The 15,952-nt window shown below is 50.3% G+C and overlaps 1 protein-coding gene across 2 annotated transcripts in view; it reads right to left on the reverse strand.

The window, feature by feature from the left end:
• AGPAT3 (1-acylglycerol-3-phosphate O-acyltransferase 3) overlaps nt 1-15,689 on the reverse strand; it is a 128,895-nt gene extending 113,206 nt beyond the window's left edge. Inside the window, exon 1 of one of the 2 annotated variants that reach the window (XM_075542231.1) lies at nt 15,533-15,689. The gene's annotated coding sequence lies outside the window, so the exon portion shown is untranslated. Of the gene's footprint in view, nt 1-11,306; nt 11,325-15,532 lie in introns of those variants that run through there. The other variant, XM_075542232.1, reaches the window with a different exon arrangement.
• Between the last annotated feature and the right edge of the window lie 263 nt (nt 15,690-15,952).

The following is a 15,952-nucleotide window of genomic DNA, read 5'->3' on the forward strand; positions in this document are numbered from 1 at the left end:
CGCATACCAATACCGAGTGTGGGCATGTTTGGATTTCAAAACCGGAAGATAAATGGGAGGGGACAGGTGCTGAGGCGTCTAAAACAGTGCTAATGCGTTGAATGCTACAGGTGGGAGTGGAGGCAGATGCGACACACCTAAAGGCTTTGGGATGCACATGCCTGGGGCTCAGCAGCTGGCCCGAAGACTCCCTCGGGAAGCCAGCAGTGAGAGAAAGAAGCCTATCTTATTTACAGAGAGTTGAGGGCACATAGCTTCAGTACCCATCACCATGGGATGGCTACGTACACATGCCGTGTCCACGCAATGGGCCCTATGTGGCAACTGCCAGCATGATCATGTGAACTGAATAATGTGAGTTTCAAGACAGCCTGCGTGGTGTGGTTCCAGCACATATGTTTGAAAGCACATGTGTGCATGTGTAGGTAAGCAGGCACACATGCTATGAGTACATGGGGGTGTGCATGTGAGTGCACATGTGTGTATATGCATGTACGTTCCTGGAGCTTTGGTGCACTGTTAGGCACTGGGCTGCTCACCACAGGTTGGAGGTTCAAACCTATCAGCTGCTGTAATGGAAAAGATGGGGCTACCTGTTCATGTGAAGACGGACTCTCAGACCCATGCTAGCATAGGCTCCCAGACATATTTGCCCCACTGCCCCTCTAAAAAACATTACTCTGTGTCCCGCTGGCAATTAAAACTTTTGTACTACAGCCCAGTTCCCAGGAGAAGATGTAGGTACCTGCTTTTGCAGCCCACCCACTGCCCCCACCCAGGATCATTTCAAGCAGTCCTGGTGGCGCAGTGGCTCACCACAAAGTCAGCAGTTTGGACCTTGTCAATCTGCAGGAGAAAGGTGAAGCTTTCTCCTTCAGTAAAGATTCTGTCTTAGAAACCCACAGGAGTAGCTCTATCCTGCCCTATCAGGCTGCTTAGAATTAGAATTTACTTGTTAGAGTTCTCTACAGAAACCAGGCCAGGACACTTATGATTTTATAAATAGATAGATAGAAACAACATAAGAAATAAACACCTAATTAACTAATCTATAGAGCAGAACAAATGGCTCAGACAGCTACGACACTGGCAGTCCTTCCAGTCTTGAGGGCCGCCAGGTAGTCAGTCCTCTGTAGAGCAGTTCAGGCTATCAGGGCACAGGCTGCAAACAGCAAGGCAGGTCACCAACAGTCAGCCAGATGACAAGGTCCAACAGTCCCCAGCTTAAGCGATATATACTCCAGTATAGCATGGCGAAGCAGGTCTTGAAGGAACCTCAAATTACAATGACACAGTCCATGGGTTGGGTGTCCCACAGGTAGTATTGCTAGCAAGTTGAGGCAGAGAACCAGGTAAGGCAGCCAGCGCACACTGGTCCGATGATCAAAGAGCAAGAGACAAGAAAGGTGAGGCTCACTGAGCCATTTATCTCTCTGCCCTTCAATTAATCCCACAGGTGTTCATTGGCCCGGTAGGCACAATAAACCTACCTACCACAATACTAAGTTGTTTTATGTTTGGGATCATTCTAGCACCCCTTGAGGTTGGTATTACTCACTTTGAGAAATAATGCTAAATGGGGCCACTCTGAGTTAGAGTAACTGAACGGCAGTGGGCTTGTTTTGTTTACATGTGTGTGTACATACATGTGTGAGAACAAAAATGTTTGTTGGGTGACTGGGTTATAGATATTTTGCTTTCTACTACATGTTTCTTTACAAAAAAGGACATACTACTTCTATTCATTTGTTGAACAAATTCTTCTTGAATTATCACTGTAATAAATTTTAATAGACAGATTAAGATAGGACTGGTAAACTTGAAGGTGGAGCTGAAAAAATAGCATAGAATGCAGAAAAAGAAACTCTAACATGCCAAAAAAAACACACACAAATATAATCAAGAGTGTAAGAGGCTTGAGTGACGGTGGGAGAAGTCCAACTTAAGGTAGAAGCAACATTCAACAAAATAGTGCCTGAGATTTTTCAGAATTGTGGAAGACTAAACTTTTCCTTCAAAGAGCACAATGAATTATGTTAGGTAAATGAAAATAAATCAATTCTAGATAGGCCACAGTGCAAGCAAAGAGCTGCAAAAGTAAAGAGGAAGGACATGAAAGCAGCCAGAGGAGCAAGCACGCTGCAATCACACTCTCAGTTTGCTTGACAGAGATTTCCCAAGGAAGACGGTAACCAAGATAATTCAAATCTCCCCAAATGCCAAGGCATCAGTACCACACAAATCACACAGTGGCCTTCCGGTGGAGTCAGTCATAGAATACAACGTGAAATCCTCACGCATTTAGAAACTCTTTAAAAATCCAGCTAGACCTGTAACTCGCAGATCACATAAGAAATAATGACAGATGTGGTAGTTACAAAATTTCACGTCAACTTCATATATAAAAGTGTAGGGGTGGAGTCTAGCCTGTCAGTTCGGTCACAGCCTGATGGTGCCTCCTAGTGGGCATGGTCTTCTCATAAGGAGGGCCCGGGAACCTCCCTTCTCTCTGTGCCTTCACCTTTCTACAGGTGGCCCTGGTTGCTGCGAGCCCTGGTTGCTGTGAGCCCTGTGATGCAGCCACCGCCACTGGATCTACACAACCCTGCACCCACCAGCCTGCGATCTTCCTGCATTCTGCATCATTGCATGGGACTCCGTGAGTCTAAAGAGGGACTTGGGGACTAGAATCAGACTTATGAACTAGTATCAGACTTAAGGACTTGACCTGGACTGGGCTGGGATGTTTGCTTGATATAGAATTATTTCTTGATATAAAGCTCTTTTTACACATGTATGAGTCACCGGATTTGTTTCTCTAGTCAATCTGGCCTAACACGACGGACATTTAAATGTGGCAGAACACAAACAGCCCCAGGGTTGGGCAGCCCACATGGGTCGCCTCCAGAGGCAGACACGGAATCCCAGTGAGGAGGAAGGTGAAGGACCAGGAAGGAAACATAAATTTCCGGCACCTTTCCTATAAAAAGGCCACATCCTTATAGAGGCATCATCAGGCTGTGACCTGATTGGCAGGTTGGACTCCACCCCTACACTTCCACACAGGGTCAAGTTGACACAAAATCTACCTGCCACAATTACTTACTATGCCTTACTAGCAGTTATATTAATATTAATGTTATGTAAACAGCTCCTAGCCTTTGAGGGACTGTTTGGACCACCTAATTGCTCCTTAGGAGTCCCTTCTTCATAGACAAAAAGGGTACATGCAGCACAAACAGGGTGTGGGCAAGATGTAGGTGAGTGGGGTTCACACGGCGGGTGCTGGAGAGGATGGGAGGATCTGAGATGGTGGAGGCCACGGCACGGTGGTTTGTCTACACACAGCTTTGTGAGAAGTCAGCATAGTGCTTGCCATGTGCCAAATGTAAATTTCACTTAATTCAGTGTCCTGAAGAGCATTTTTGCTTGGCAGTTGGTGGAATCTATGTGTGCTGAACCTGCAGACCTGACGGTCCAACTTTAATGGGATTTCACCCACGGGGTGTCAAACACCATGGCTGCCAGCTTGATGGCATTCTCGGGCCTTCACTCTTGCCGACTGCCTGCCATGATGCACAGACTACCCTGGAGGGGAGGCCGATCTGGGAAAGAACTACGGATGGCGGCTAGCCAACAGCCAGTGAGAAATGGGGGCCCTTGGTTATCCACCAATGATCTCAGTCCTAGCAACAACCACAGGCCCGGCTGTGGCACTGGCCCTTGCATTTGTGCGTGCATTTGTATCTGCACGCGTTTACCCGCAGAGATGCGTATGACCGCATCTGTGTATACCTGTTTCATGCAGGGAGTTATTAGATATGACCATCCCAATGGGAGCCCTGGTGGCCCAATGGGTTATATACCAGACTGTTAACCGCAAGTTCAGTGTTTCAAAACCACCAGGTGCTACTTGAGAGAAAGACCAGGGTTTCTGCTCCTGTGAAGATTTACAGTCTCAGAAACCCACAGGGACAGCTCTACTCTGTTCCGACAGGGTCGCGAGGAGTCAGAATTGGGTTTTTGGTTTGGTTTTCCAGTAAGCTTGGGTAAGAGAAGGCGGTGAAGGATACTGATAGCATGATATTATTCAGCGGTGCATGATTATTGACAGGCTGAGTGTGACTGAGTAAAAGCTTGGTACCACCCATCGGAGCTGGGAATTAAAACAAAAACACCACTCATGAAAACAACAAACATGATCAAGCCACCTGTTAATAAATTTAGCTGGAACCCTTGGGGTGTCTGTGGAATACTATGAAACCTTCTGAAAAGGCATTTAAGGAGCTCTGAACCAATGGAGGTGCAGGCCACGCTGTTATGAGCTGAACTCTGCCGCTCCGGAATATGAATCCTAACCTCTGGACCTATGGATGCGATCCTTTGGGGAACAGGGCTTTCTGCAGCATGCGCCTGAGTCCACATCAGTATGGGTACTGCCCTGTACCAATCATGTCTGTGTTAGAAAGGGGGAAGAAGAGACAGAGACACCAGTGGGGGATGGGCAGGGCAGATGCCAGGTGAGGCTCCACAAGCCAAGGAACCAAGGGACACTCGGGGCTACCAGTAAGGAAGGAACACAAATGGCCAGGACCCTGGTTTGAACTCTGAGTTTCCAGAGCTGTGAGAAAGTGCATTTCTGAGCTACCAAGCTAGGGGTTGGGTCTGCATGGCACTGAGATGCGTGGCTGCAGCAGGAAGGCTGAGTGTCAGAAAGATGAAAAATCCTGCCCTGACTGGTCTTCGGTCAATGCAATTTTCATAAGACTCCTGATGAGAGTTTATAAATGCAGCTTGGCAGGCAGATCCTAGCACTGAAGCAGAGGAGCGAAGAGCTCGACTCACCGGACATCCTTGATACAGGCAGAGCGGGACCAGGAAGGCAGGGTCAGTGTGAAGGTGGAGGGGTCAAGGTGCTGGCACTGTGGGGCCACCACAGGGACACTGAGCAGCAGGGTGGGAACCAGGGTCTACCTCTCATGCCAAAGGGACCTGGGCACATGACTGTGGTGGCAATGAAAGAGGGAACATCACGTGGGGGCCCGTATGGGACGAGCAAAGAACTGAGGTCCCTGTATCTCATAGTGAACTTCCATGGGCTGAGAGCAAACTTACAACTTCTACAAGAAAATATGGACCATGTTTGAAGCCTAACGGATGTGAAAGACTTCTGAAGAAAACTCAGAAAGCATAAGCACAAAATAAGGGATGAATGAATTCTACATTTTAAAAGTTTGTTCATTGGAAAAAAGAGAAAAAATTGAAGACGGCCCAGAGATAAGACCCGACTGGGAGAAGGCATCTGTGACACATTTCGTGACAAAAGAGTAGATCAGAGCCCAGCAGGACAATGGAACACGGGCAGAAATTGCACAGAGCAAAACACACACGTGACCAAGCAGCAGAATGCCAATTGAGTCCGTCATGAGAAGGCACTTCACACCCAACTCTGATCGCTGGAATGAGCCACAATCTCAAAGGCTGATGAGGACATGAACCAACTCTTTGCCTGCTGCTGGGGGCTGGGCAGCTTGACATGTCCCTATTGAGAGTCAGCATTACCATATGAATTGCAGCATCTCCACACCCACACCCAGCATGTCCTGGTCTGTTCTGGAGCAGGTCATTAGCACACTGGAGGATGTACCCAGAGAGACAACACACAAAGGGGTGCTGGAAGGAGGAGAATACCTGGGAGAATGTCCCTCTGTGCCGCGGGGTCTTTGACAGCAGTGGGGATGGAAAAGTAGCTAATGCAGGAGAAGCTGGGAATCCCAGCACCAAATGAAAAGGCAGGTGGCAGACAACTACTGTACCCAGGGCCTGTGACCAGACTTTTAAAGCCCAGGAACTGAGCATCTAAACAGAGCACCACATTGTGGTGGGAACACGGCCGGAGGGCACAAAAATGGTACAGCCACTGTGGAAAGAGTTTGGTAGTTTCTGAAGACTAACTAACTACTCTCCCCCTCACCCCTCAGGTATCCGTCCAGGAGAAATAAAAGCCATTGCCCATAAAAGGTTTATACACCAATGCTCACAGCAGGTCCACTCCCAGCAGCCAACCAGTGGGACCAGTCTGAATGCCCTTCAGTGAGTGAAAGCCAGCATAGGGCAATGCCACCACCCACTGCTTCTCGCTGCTCAGCAAAACAAAAAAAGTATCTACGGACACACACACACACACACACACACAGAGCAACGTGGAAGAGTTCCAAAGGCCCACGGCCAGGCCAGAGGGCATCCTGCACCATTCATCAACCTAACTCTCAGAGCCAGGAGCCCCAAATGAGGGACCAGCGGTGGGCTGGAGGTGGAGGATGACAAATGGAGCTCAAGAAAACTTTGGGGGTAATGGATATGATGGATATCTTTCTAAAAAATGATCTTTAAAAAGTCCTTGTCTTTAATTTCTTTTACTAGTAATTCCCCCCCACCCCCATTTTATTAAGAGCCAGTCCAGACAGCATATTAGTCTACAGTGCAATCACATCAAGCAGTCTTGTGCATGAGCAACTGAAAACAGTTTCAAAACAGTTGATATCAGCTCGCCTTACTCCACCCTCCTCCCTGCCCCCCCACCATGGTACCCTGCAGGAAACCTTCATCTAGTCTTTGTCTCTACAGGCTCATCCACCCTGGGTTAACATATTGGATATTTGTGAACCCCATGGTTCTTCACTTGTCAAACTCAGCAATGTGCATACTTCACGCAGGTTGAATTTACTGTATCCATTGGTTCTACCTCAGTAGCTAGTTTGTTTGTTTTTTAAAGATTTTTCTTTAATATATAGTATAAAAGAAACTTCCCAATTTCAAGGCAGAGAAGATGTGGGGAAACCTAGAGAATGGATTGTAAAGAAAAGTTACTGGGTACTGTTTCCAGGAAACTGCCTTGAAAATGTAAGCTGACTCTGGGATTCCTATGTGGCTCGGGAGGAAGACGTGATGGCTGGCACCACCGTGGTCACCCTGAGACTGTGAGGCATCCCTGAGGATGAAGGTAATGTTGGAAGGATGGTGAATCTAACAACGGAAAGGGGCTCCGAGTATCGGCAACAACACGGAGCCAACCTCGTAGCCTGGTGCTGAAGACCTAAAGAGCTTTTTGCAGGTTTGTCTTGTTTTGAATGTTACCAAAAAAAACCCCAAAAAACAACAAAAACCTCCTACATTACTTAAGCCAATGCTGAGGTCTGTTACTTACAATCAACTGCTATTGCTAATTCACACACAAATGTTCCTTTGAGATCACCCACTAACTAATAACTTAGGCATAAAACCATCTACAAAAAGTTGGTCCCAAGAACTACAGAGAAGAGACCCCGTCCTTCATATCTGGGAGCATGCCAATACAAAGTCAGGTCTTGATCAATGTCAGTGTCAGTTCTCAGTGGGCAGGCACACAGGGGCAGGTGGCACATTAAAGTAACAGAGCTCACTGGACAGGGAGAGAGGTCAAAATGAAAGCAAAATAAGGACTAACCCCCCTCCCCCCACTAAGAATGTCCGTGCAGGTGGAAACCACAGGAACCGCCCCCTCCTGCCTCCAGCCCTGCTACGGAAGGACCAGGTTCCTGGTCAGTGCTCGGGGTGGGGAGGGGAGGATGAAGCAGAGGCACTGAGAGTGGGCACATCTGTCAAAACCAAGCCGCTGTGTGTCAGAGCAGGGCCTCTCCGCCTCTGGAAGCCCTGATGAAGTCCCTGCGGCGATAAACGCTGAGCAAAAAAGGCGCCCTGTTGTTCCTGGTGGCACAGGTGACGCTCATCTGGTTCAAAAGGACAAGCACTTCAGTCCACAGGTGGTAAAGGTGGTGAATCACAGGTAGTACTTGGGCAGCAGGATTTTTTTCCCTTTGATCTGACAGTTGGTTAAAAATATTTTAACTGGAGAGCCAAATCCAGATGTCTGGTTTCTTTTGTGAGACCAAAGACAATACCTTGCTGCTGTCCCCAACCTGGCCGCACGTAGGGGAGCTGAGCCCGTCAGAAGAGGCACCAGTTCCCTCACTGGCTTGCCTCCCTGGTCACACACCTCACACGCTCACTCCCAGCCCCTCCTGCATTTACAAATTCACCGGCAGTTTGCTCAGCAGAAGCAACATTGCACGCAATGAGCTCAGTGAACGGTGGAAAGGAAAGAGAAGGAGCCCAGCAGTTGGCGCTCCAGGAAAGCATCGCCCTTGCCTGGGGCCATAACGGCTGCAGGCTTCTGAGCAGTGTCCAGCAAAGGCTCCAGAAAGCGTGCTGATCAAGAAGACTGCAGAGAGCCACTGGGTGCCAGAATGTATCCATCTGGAAGCACACAGGGGCTTTGTCTGCGCGGTGGCCCAGTCACTGCAGAGCGCAGCCAGGGCACCTGAACAATGACCTAGGGGAAGAAGTCATCACCACGGGTTCGTTCTGAAACTTAACCAAAGTTGGTTCCAAAATGATGTAACCAGAGTCACATGATTATCAATAACAGGGGAGTGTTTTTTACTGTGTCCGTCTATGCTGGTGGATTATCAAACATCACTGAGTTCTGTCACTGAGCAGCCATGGAGCTGGGGACTCCAGGACCTCCCTGCAGGACAGAGCTTGCTGCCAGGTGAGCCTGGAGCTATCCCTGAGCCAGGACAAGCCTGTTTCTGGAGATGGCCCTGGCTGATGGCCGAGGCCTGCTCACAGCTGCACACGAGGGCTCTGCCCGTGCAGCTCGTCTCCCCCTTCCCTGCTCCCTGCACAGGGACCCAACCTGACCTTGGGTCTGGGGCTCTCCCTGCTCCTCTGGCCCCCTTCACAGCATTTCCCGTACACTTTTAGGCAGCTGCTTCCTGCACAGACGCAGGCTCCACTCAAAGATCTGACTTCTGCCAACAAAAGCGCTAACCAACTTAAACGGATGCATCTTTATCTGAATGTTAAGGGCTGTGCCGATCTTCCTAATTAAATATCCCCTTCACCCAACCAGTCTGATCAGAAGAGGACAGTGGTCTGAATCAGAAATCAATCAACTTATGAAAGCGTCGCATAGACTGGAAAACACTCCTAAAGGCCAACAAAAACGATCCTTGAACTAACTACAAGCTTTTCTTTCTTGTTGTGTTCTGCTTTGTTCTTTGTCAGTGGTTTGCTGTTGTTTTGTTGTATATTGTTACTTGGTCTTGCTCTATCTTGTGTTTGTGCATGTTATTATCTCCGCAGATCTTTCTAAATAAGATAGGCTGGATGAACAATCAGGAAGAAAAAAACGGGACCGGCAGTTCCGGTGGGGGAAATGGGATGGGGGAAGGTGGGGGGTGGAGAGGTGGTGTTGACAAACCCAGGGACAAGGGAACAACAAGTGATCCGAATTGGTGGTGAGGTGAGTGTGGGAGGCCTGGTTGGGCATGATCAAGGGTAGTTTGGTGAGGAGGTATTGCTGAAACCCAGGTGGGACAGAGCATGATAGTGGGACAGGAGGAAGGTAGAGGGAAATGGAGAAAAGAGCTGGGAGGTAAAGGGCATTTATAGAAGTCTAGACAAAGACATTTACATATGCAAATATATATATAAGGATGGGGAAATAGATCTATGTGCCTATATTTACAGGTTGAGTATTAAGATGGTGGAAGGACATTGGGCCTCCACTCAAGTACTCCTTCAATGTAAGAATACTTTCTTCTTCTATTAAATTGGCATTCTATGATGCTCACTCTCCTGACACAACCACTGAAGACAAAGCGGGTGAATAAGCAAATGTGGTGAAGAAAGCTGATGGTACCTAGCTATCAAAAGATATAATGTCTGGGGTCTTAAAGGCTTGAAGGTAAGCAAGCAGCCATCTAGCTCAGAAGCAACAAAGCCCACATGGAAGAAGCACACCAGCCTGTGCGATCACGAGGTGTTGAAGGGATCAGGTATAAGTCATCATCAGAGGATAAAAAAACCTTACCATAGTGAATGAAGGGGAAGTGCAGAGTGGAGACCCAAAGCCCATTTGTCGGCCACTGGAGATCCCCTTGCAGAGGGGTCTAGGGGAGGAGATGGGTCAGTCAGGATGCGATGTAGCACCGATGAAGAATAGTTTTCCTCTAGTTCCTAAATGCTTCTCTCCTCCCCCCCTGCCACCCCCACTATCATGATCCGAATTCTACCTCGAAAGTCTGGCTAGACCAGCTGATGTACACTGGTGCAGATAGGAGCTAGAGGCACAGGGAATCCAGAGCAGATGATACCTTCAGGACCAGGGGTGTGAGTGGTGATACTGGGAGGGTAGAGGGAGAGTAGGTTGGAAAGAGGGAACTGATTAAAAGGATCTACATGTGACCTCCTCCCTGGGGGACGGACAACAGAAAAGGGGGTGAAGGGAGATGTTGGACATGGCAAGATATGACAAAATAATAATTTATAAATTATCAAGGGCTCATGAGGGAGGGGGCAGGGGGGAGGGAGGGGGAAAAAGACATGATGCCAAGGGCTTAAGTGGAGAGCAAATGTTTTGAGAATGATGAGGGCAATGAATGTACAGATGTGCTTTACACAACTGATGTATATATGGAATGTGATAAGAGTTGTATGAGCCCCTAATGAAACATTTTTTAAAAAGCGAGGGCAGGTGAATTGACATAGCGGGAGGTCTTTCTCCCTGATTCTGCCTCACACCTGTTCCTGCTCGGGGTTTCTGAGCCTAGGTTCCCATGCTTGGCTCTCGTTGCAATAACCTGGGAAGGATCTCGGGAAACTCTAGCCCCAGGGCTCCTCTTCCCTTAAAGATTCTCATGACGAATGTTACAAATGGAGCCACACCCCCAGGTGGCTCCAATGAGGGTCAAGTTTGGGAACTGAGGCTCTAGTCCAGTGGTCCTCAACCTTCCTCATGCCACGACCCTTTCATACAGTTCCTCATGTTGTAGTGACCCCCAACCATAACATTATTTTCGTTGCTACTTCATCACTGTAAGTTTGCTACTGTTATAAATCAGGTGACCCCTGTGAAAGGGTCGTTCGACCCCCAAAGGGGTCAAGACCCACAGGTTGAGAACCGCTGCTCTAGTCCTAGTGCCTGGAGCCCTGGGGGCACAGTAGGTTATGGGTTAAGCTTTTAACCACAAAATCAACAGGTAGGACCCACTAGGTACTCTGTGGGAGAAAGCCTTTAAGACCCCAGACATTATATCATTTGATATAAAGATTGACAGCCTCCTTGAAAACCCCAAGGAGTCCTAGTTAGGTTCCTGGTCGTGGTTAGCCATTGGGCTAACCCGTGATCTCATGGTCGGCAGGGGGAAGCCAGCAGCAGCAGAGGGAGAAGGACTGGGCTTTCTACTCCCATCAGCACTTACGGTTTCAGAAATCCATGGAGGTAGCTGTGCTTCAGCACCGGCTCAACAGCAATGTGTGGAAGCTCAGAAGGGGAAATCGCTGCAGCGTTGACTGGAGGGCAGGGAATTTGTGGTCTATTTCTCTTAGTCTGTCAGCTGGAGTCTCCTACAAGTGAAAACTTTTCCATGACTACTTCTGTGATGCTAATTACTTGGTTTGAAAATATAGATTTTAACATGTTGAGTTTTCTGAGTATCAAGGTAGGTCAGTAGAAAGTATCGCAGCTTTGGAGTCAACCAGAGAGTTATTTGAAACCTAGATTCATCACTTGCTCGCTCAGGGATACCGGCCATGCTATCCACTTTCTGCTTCTCCCTCTGGGGTCAGTCTAAGAATTAAACAACATCATACAGTCATAAAACACCCACAGAAGGGCATTAGTTCTAGATTTATTATAAATAATAAGCGAGGCATAGGCTGAACAACAGGACAAATATAATGTTTCCAATACCCTGGCCAAACCCCTCAGAACTCACTGCCATCAGTCAATGCCAGCTCACAGAGACCCTGTGGGATAGGGTAGAACTGCCCCTGGGACTGTTAGCGGGAGTGGGAAGGCTTTGTCCTGAGGAGCTGCATGGTTTCAAACTGCTGACCTCGTGGATCTCAGCCCAACGTGCATCTACCAGTAACATACAAATTTTCCGGACAGCTGATAGGACATGATGAAAAGACAAACAGCCCCCCTCTCTGGTGCTCCAGAAGCTAGCTCCTCCACCTGGGTTAGTTGGCGGTTCAAGTCTATCCAGAGGCACCTTGGGAGAGAAACCTGGCAATGAAATTGCTCTAAAATTCGGCCAGTGGAAACAGGCTGCACCACACAGGGGGCCACTGTGGGCTGGAAACAACCCTGGGCCACAGGTTCACTGGAACCTAGTTCAGAACCAGCAGAACCAGTGGTCACTGGTAGGCCAGCTATCTAGATGAGGAGTTCCTTTACTGACTTTCTACAACTGCTTATCATTTGCTACAAATGTTATGAAAGATTCCATTCCTTCACTCACTTCCAAAAAAGAATGGAGACGGCAGGCATTAATAATGCATGGTCTCCCAGAGTCACCCGGGCACAGGCTCCTCCACTATGGCATGCTGTCCCCGCTGAGCGGGCTCGGTGCTCCCGGCCACAGGAGCACTCAGCTCCAACTTTCAGTCCTGAGGGATACAAAGCCCTCCAGCCAGCCAGAAGAGTGGGTGCATCCTGTCAAAAGAGCACCTCCGTTTCTTTCCATTCACTAGGATTAACATCATCTACAATGTATCCAGTCTAGCCAGGAGGGCCAATTAAGCCCCAGCCCCCTACCTTAGCAGCCAGTTAACAAGTAGAGCTCAGTGGTGAGAATCTGTGCTGTTTTCATGACCACCCCTGCTTTGCCAACCCCCAAACTGAACACACATAAACACACACAGTCCCCCCAAGATTTGTGTTTGCTCACTAGCACTTTGCTGTGTAAATAATCCAAACATAACAAGGTATTCTAAATCAGTCAATGATTATAGACAGTCGGATGATGAAGCACTAATGCATTGGTCAGGCATTTTGAAATTCATAACCCTTACGTTCTTCTGAAGTGGTTTTAGGAATGTCCGATGAAGCCGCGGAAATTTCATGTGACAGACTGAAACAACTCATTTAAAACCCCTAATTGTCCTTGGTTAACCAAAAGTAACATGACAAAATTTCTGGGCGGCTGATTTGCAAAATTCAGCCCAATCTTATGGTAAAGTGTAGAAGACAAAGTAACAAAATCTCTCACAGTATACAAATCATTAAAAAAACAATGTAGCCAGTAGTGTTTAACTCAGTTCTGTAAATATCAGTCAGCCACAATCTGTAACAGTAAAACCTAAGAGTTCCCAACAGCATGGAGGGGAGACAAAAGTGGAAGTGAAAGCGGCTCCTGTCAGAGCAGACCTCCACTGTGACCAGGAGGAACGGCTGTTTCCTGTGCACGAAAACTAAGAGGCCTGGCACTTGGCAGTGTTGGAGTCCCCCTCTCTCCTCTCCCATGGGCACTAATAGGAAAGGCCACAGAAGGCATACTGGGGGTAAAATGTGGACGGGGCAAGTTAGCCATACCACCACTGCTACCACTAACACCAGCACCACCTCGAGAAAAATCTAATTTATTTCTTCTCAAACACAACCTGTTCTCCCAGCATGTAAGGATTTCAGCATTTCCCTCCTGTCTCTGATTTGACCAGAAGTGAAACAGACATGCTTTTAAGCACACTGGGGGGATTGAGAAAGTGGGGGTCCACAGGCCACACCCATCAGGGACATGGGATCCAGCAGGTCACAAACTTTTTCTGTTTTCTCAGGTCACAGTTATACAGTGTTGTGAATCAGGGGTAACTCGTGGCAAGAGCACGGGTATCCACTGTGTGTGAACGCAGGCGCAGAAGTGAAAAGAGGAAAGAACCCATTAATGGGGTGGACACTCTGCCGAAGTAAGAGTTACTTTGGGGCTGCCTCTCCAGCCCTGGAAGGCAGACATGTCCACAGGAACTGAGACTGAGCCTGCGTTAAGAAACCCGGAAGCAAGACTGAGCCTGCTGTGCAGCTGGTTAAGCCCAGGCTAGAGAACAGCTCTTGCATTTCCCTGTAACAAGCTGGAGCACTGTCTTTGTCCCAGTTCTTGCACTATCCTTCCAGCTGTCATCACTGACTGTGGCCCGCCCAGGGTGGTCCCTCACAGGTGGGATGTCTCTGTGCATGAAATTTGGTTCTAAGTACAGATGACATGCAGGCCTGCTAAGGCCAGGATGAGGTCCTGCCCATTCCAAACGTCAATCTCATGCAGCTTCTTTCTAAACAGTGTAGCCAGGATCCCTAGGAGAAGGATGGCAGAGACAGGGGCTGGAACAGGTTAACCTAGAACTTTGTGGAGGGTGGGGGCGGGGGGTTGTGGTCAACAGTCTTCTGAGGAAATGGTCAAGTGGCATATGCTCAGAATACACCTGGGGCCCCTTCTAAGTTTTTAAATAAAACAAGGTAGATGCGTTGCAGGGTGTCCTGGAGTGGATTCCAACTCGCAGACACTGGTGTGGCAGAGGAGGAGGACTATCCCCTAGCGTTTCCTTGGCTGGCAGCTTTACAGGGGATTTCTACGAGCAGGGGCTTCTCCAGGCTGAATGCAAATGACCTATCAGGGTTTACCTAGTCACAGAGTCCATGGAATCCTGCATTTTTGGCTCTCTGGAATGGTTTTCATTTTTAATATGTGCACAGGCCATTTCATCTCAAGGCCAATGATGCCAACAGCACTCTTTTTTGCTTATAACATCATCTTCCCGCCCCCTCCCCCTTCCAGGAAAAAAGAACCCAGCTGAGCTCCTTAGACCAGAATTTGAATACTGTGCTTTAAAGGGGGGAGGAGGTTTGGGAAGCCATTTGTAGAGGCACCTCCCCTGGTTCACGGCACTTCTCGCAAAGTTAAAAAAAAAAAAAGGCCTGCACAATTTTCAGCAGAGCTGCAACTACTGCGAGTCCCCTTTGCTGGGTCCCCAGGCTTCCACTGCTTCGCAGCTCCGCGGGTGCCAGTGGGGGGCTGAGGGTGTTGTTCCTCCTAAACAGGCTCTTTGGTTATTGACTTAACCCATCACCTGAGGGGAACTGTGGAAATTCACAGTCGGCCTTTGGTCCACACGCCAAAGTCAAACCCTCAAACTCATCTCACAGCCGCCGGTCGGTCGCACACCCCACCTGCAGCCTCCTTGGCGGGCCGTTAGGTTAGCAAAAAGTGAAACTAACGCCGACGTCCACGCTGGGCCCGGCAGGGGCCAGGCTGGGTCGGGGTCTCTGGCGCGCTGCCCCCGCCCCGGGCTCCGGAACCAGGGGTGACGGTGGACGTGTCCGAGCGCCCCAAGAGCCCGCGGAGGTCTGAGCTGGGAGCGGGGCTGGGGTTCTCATCCCGAGGAGCCCGCGTCGTCCCTCTCTCAGCCCCCCGCCAGCCGGTGCCCTCTCCCAGGGTTCTGCTCCTTGGGGTCGCCCGCCGGCCCGCGTGGTCGCCAGGCCCAGCCGACCGAAGCTGCAGGGCCAGAGCAGGCCGCCGGGGCCCCGAGCGGAGGGGCCCGGCCCGCGGTCCCCGCCCAGCCCGAGCTCCCCGGGCCCGCGCCGGCGGCCACTGCGGAGCGGGCCCGGCTGACCGCGGGGTCCGGCCGGGCCCCGGGCGGGGGCTGCGCTCACCTGCAGCGGCCGCACCTGCTCGTCGCGGTCCCGGCCGCGTCCTCCCGGCTCCGCCCGCCGCGTCGCTCTGGCCGCCTGGCGCGGCGCGGCCCTGCGTCGGGCTCAGCGAGTGCGGCGCCCGCCGCCGGCCCCGGCCCCCATCCCGCCGTCCGTCCGCCCGCGCCGCGCCGCCACTTCCTGTGCGCGCCGCGCCACAGTTCCGCCGGCGCGGGCACGCGCGGGGCCGCGGGGCCAGCGGGCGGGGGTCGCCCCCGCGGGATGGGGCGGCGGCGCGGCGCGGACGCGGGGCCCACGGGGCTGGGGTCCGGCCAGGGGAGTCGCGGGGCGGCGGGGCCGCGGCCAAGGCCGGGCGGGGTCAGAGGGCAAGGAGGGGGCCAGGGCGGGCGGACCCGCGCTCTGCCCAGACCCTCTGTGGGCACA

This window comes from Tenrec ecaudatus, chromosome 2 (assembly GCF_050624435.1).
Source record: "Tenrec ecaudatus isolate mTenEca1 chromosome 2, mTenEca1.hap1, whole genome shotgun sequence".
Taxonomy (NCBI): domain Eukaryota; kingdom Metazoa; phylum Chordata; class Mammalia; order Afrosoricida; family Tenrecidae; genus Tenrec; species Tenrec ecaudatus.